The 4,574-nt window shown below is 37.8% G+C and overlaps 1 pseudogene; it reads left to right on the top strand.

Moving 5' to 3' along the window:
* The first annotated feature begins 2,949 nt into the window (after window positions 1-2,949).
* Window positions 2,950-3,295, top strand: LOC102851914 (annotated as a pseudogene).
* Window positions 3,296-4,574: the final 1,279 nt, after the last annotated feature.

The following is a 4,574-nucleotide window of genomic DNA, read 5'->3' as shown; positions in this document are numbered from 1 at the left end:
GTTCAGATAGATGTTTTCACTTAAAAGGATAACAATATTCTAGCTTTCTTTGTACCCTAAATCAATCTACTCTAGCTAATGACCTTTGTCTTTCAATGACTATTCCATCTATTTAATTACATCTACAACTGACAAAAGATTAGTGCTTGTTTTTGTGAATTTTGAAACTCAGGTCTTGAAAACTTTTTGCTATGGGAGAGGGGAGCAAAACTAAATAAAAATTGCAACAGAACTAAAATATTTTTTTGAAAAGTGCATATTGGGATGCAGACATTTATGTAGATGTTTTTTAAAAGTACACCCTGATTATGTAGATGCTGTTGTTGTTGTGTGCCATTGAGTTGGAACTGACCCATAGATGACCCTGAAGCAGGTTTTCAGATGCTTTTAATCACATGGGAGAAGAGGAAGGAGGGAGGAAGGAAGGAAGGTAGGAAGGAAGGAAGGGAGGGAGGGAGGGAAAGAACGAACCCCAAAACTTCTTGCTAAAAGTCACTGACTTTGTTACTGATGTAAAACTTTATTTTCTGCCACCAGCATTTCTTACATAGGACCTCAATTTAGAAATTACTTTTTCTGACTGTTGAGTAATTTGTTGGAGAATTCCAACTAAATCCTAAGGTAAAAACACCATGTTTCTTATAGATAAGATAGATGTAAGTTATGAAATTATCTAGGGGTCCTGTATTTCAAAGATGAGTAGGCTAATAAAGATCATAAAAAATATAATGAAACTCTCTGGATGTTGTATCATCCTCATGCCCTACATGTTAAGTAATTTAAACTATCTGAATATTAATTTCTTTCCACAGTAACTGTCATTGACATTGTTGGTAAGTTGACCACAAGCAACAAAAGAAAATGTTTTTCTGGAGCTTGAAAATTACATTGGGAATAGTTTTAAATGTGAGAACCAAAAGCATTGGTGACTCTCTATTCGGCTTCTGGATTGTTTAAACTTAACTCTAGACCACTTTTCAATTATATTCTAATTATTTAACTCTTCACCTTCCCTCACTTCCTCTACTAGAAATTAATGAGCTCTTCAAGAACAAGTGTCATTCTAAATTATATCTGTGCCTGAAGTATCTACTACAGAGATTGTTACTTGATGAGTTTTCAACAAATGATAATAGAATTAGTTAACTCTTGATTAATACATATAATAATGTTCTAGTTGCTGTTAGGTGCACAGAGTCAGCCTCTGGCTCATAGCACCCCTGGTACACAACAGAAAAGTCTTCACATGGCCAGACCATCTCCTAAAGGAATTATGGTTTAAACTAGTATATTATTAGGGCCATTGAAATCTGTTGTTGTGTACCATAGAGTCAGAACTGGCCCACAGCTGGTTTCCAGCAGGTTTTCAGAGGCTTTAATTAAACAAGAGGAGACTGCCCATTCTACTCCCACCATTGACATCTATGTTATTAAAAAAGAAAAAAAAATGTACAAATTAAGCCCAAAATTCTTCAGAACCATCATATAGAGGAAAATAAAGTAAAACTAAATAAACAACACAGGAACCAGGGACAAAATATACAAGATTAAGGAAGTATCTGCATAGCATGCATACAGCAGTGATGTGAAATCCAAGAGATAAGAAGGATGTTAAAGCGTAATCACCAGGGAGCTCTGTGACCTAGTGGCAAGAAGCTGTGCTGTAATCTCAAAGGTACAAAGTTCTAACCCACCAGTTACTCCAAGAGAGAAAGATGGGAAATCTCCCCATGTATTTAGTGCCCCTGGAAACCCACCGAGGGTCAGCTATGGGTCAGTCCGACTCAATGGTACACTAATACAATAAAGTGTGATCACACTGCCACTGAAGAAAGATTAAGGGTACAGACAAAGAGAGTATTGATACAGTGACTGCCACAATAAGCTTTAGTATGGCCGAGATTGTAAAGATGGCACAGGAAAGACCAAGGTTTCCATATGCTACAAATAGGTCCGATATGAGTCTACTCAGCGGTATATTACAGCAGTAGCACAGCAATGAGGAAATGATTGATAGATGGAGAGGAAACTAATAAGTTGGCAGTGATGTATTGACAATGTTAAATAAATATAGGAGAAACTAGAAAGTTCTTATAAAATTCTGTGAAGGCTTTTTGTGTGTTATTTTAAAAAGTATACATTGCAAAAGAGATAAAGACCCAAGATGAAATAATAATAATAGCAACATTTATCTTAAAGAATAATGGAAAGATAATATAAATATTCAAAAGTAGAAATATTAATCCTGGAAAAATGTAGAAGCGTTTCACTTCTATCTCTGACAAGAATGTTATGGCCACAAAGAATTATTTAAAATGAATTTTATAATTGAGAAAAATAGATTCTACCCCTCAATTGTCATTTGCCCTTACAATTGTTCTGTACTATATCTTTTGGCTACCTTTCTGTAAAAAGCTATTTTACAAAGAAATATCTATGTTTAGAGATCTAATCATTTTGTCAGTCATTCTATGCTTTTAATATGTCTCTTATAACTTAAGAAACAAGCATTATTTTTTTATTTTATTCCTCACCTACATATATTGTCATGCAATGTATTGCCGATTGGTCTAGTTGAATATTTGAAAGTGTTCATTGAACTTAATATTTAAAAAGTGCTGTACTTTATTTCACTCATCGTTTATGCTAACAATTAGCCTATATCCTTGACCTTACAAGTCATTGCTATTATCTCATAAGCAAGAGAGCTGAACAGAAGATCTCAAAGGGTGGCTGGAGAAGATAAAGTTAAAAAATGAAAAGTGAAATAACTTGGTGTTAGAAAATCAAAAGAAATGGACACACCAATAATGTCAAGATCAATGTTCAAGTGTTTGTCATCATTTAATGATACCATCAATCTTCTTAGTACTTTATTGATATAAAAGTAATGTGTAGAAAGAAGCAAAGTAGAGGGAACCAGAGCCATGTGAGACCACAGGCGGCACCATGAGCCTCCTTAACAAGCCCAAGAACGAGATGACCCTGGAGGAGCTGCAGAAGCAAGAGGAGGAGGAATTTAACATGACCCTGCTCCCACAGTTAGTTAAGAACAGCACACAAGTGCTCATCAACAGCAAGAACAAGAAGCTCCTGGACTGCGTGAAGGTCTTGGACAGGCACTGCAACATGGTGCTGGAGAACGTGAAGGGGATGTGGTCCCTTAGAGTGGCAAGGTCAAGAAGAAGTCCAAGCCCATCAACAAGGACTGCTACAGCTATAGGATGTACCTGTGTGGGGACTCGGTCATCAGGTCATCATCGTCCTAAGGAACCCCGTCATCAACGGTAAGTAAGGTCGCCCCTGTCTCTACAGGCCCGCCTCACAGTGGCCTCCTGCCAACCCTGGAAGACCTGCCCTGTATGGGGAACAGTAAAGTCCCTGTGTGGTTTAAAAACAAAACAAAACAAAACAAAACAAAACAACCCTAATGTGTAGAATATAATTATTTTAATACAATTTTAATAAAGCTTATATTTCCAAAATTTTGTTTCTATTTCTGGCCTCTTTTCCAAGCTTCCTAATTGTTGACTTGAATTTCTGATAAATACTTCACCTGAAAGTTCCAAAGAAATCTCAAATTTAACATGTATACCAGAATTTTTGACCAGTCCCTGCCCTTAGCCCAGTGCCTTGACCCACTTATTTCCCAGCTCCACTCTCCATCAGGATACCCCTTCACTTCTACCAAATCCCTTCAGAATTTATCTTCCATCATCCAACCCATGATCTGACAGCTTATATCTGAAGATTTCTTGGCTTCTGTGATTCCAGACATGTCAACTGCTGAAAACATTTTATGCTGTGTCCAGTGACTCTTAAGTTTAGTTGTACTTTCTCCGAAGGGAGGGTGATGTGTCCTGTAGAACTCCTGTATAGTTTGTATTATTCTTCTTGGCCCGAGGGCCTATGGCCCTCAGGCCCGACCGATTTTGGCTCCACCTTGAGGCTTTGTACCTATATTTGTTCCCATTCCAAAGAAGGGTGACCCAACTGAGTGTGGAAACTACAGAACAACATCATTGGTTTCACGTGCAAGCAAGATTCTACTGAAGATTATCCAAAAACGACTGAAACAGCACACCAGCAGAGAATTCCCAGAAGTCCAGGCTGGGTTTAGAAGGGTCAGGGTACTAGGGATATTGTAGCTGATGTTAGATGGATCTTAGCTGAAAGCAAGGAATACCAGAAGAATGTCTATCTGTGTTTCATTGATTATGCAAAGGCGTTTGACTCTGTGGATCATAAAAAACTGTGGCTAACTCTGAGAAGAATGGGAATCCCAGAACATTTAATTGTGCTAATGTAAAACCTATACTTGGACCAAGAAGCCGTAGTCAGAACAGATCAGGGTAACACTGCATGATTCAAAATTGGGAAGGCTGTATGTCAGGGATATGTCCTATCTCCATACCTTTTCAACCTGTATGCAGAGCAGATTATCCGAGAGGCATGGCTCTATGAGGAGAAGTGTGGTGTTAGTATTGGTGGAAGATCTATTAATAATCTACATTATGCAGATGACACAACCCTGCTTGCTGAAACTGAGGAGGACCACATACACTTGCTGCAGA

Source organism: Elephantulus edwardii, unplaced genomic scaffold (genome assembly GCF_000299155.1).
Source record: "Elephantulus edwardii isolate Elephantulus edwardi_28Jun2011 unplaced genomic scaffold, EleEdw1.0 scaffold00036, whole genome shotgun sequence".
Lineage (NCBI taxonomy): Eukaryota > Metazoa > Chordata > Mammalia > Macroscelidea > Macroscelididae > Elephantulus > Elephantulus edwardii.
The sequence above is the reverse complement of the archived record's forward strand: the minus strand, read 5'-3'. Positions and strand labels throughout refer to the sequence as shown.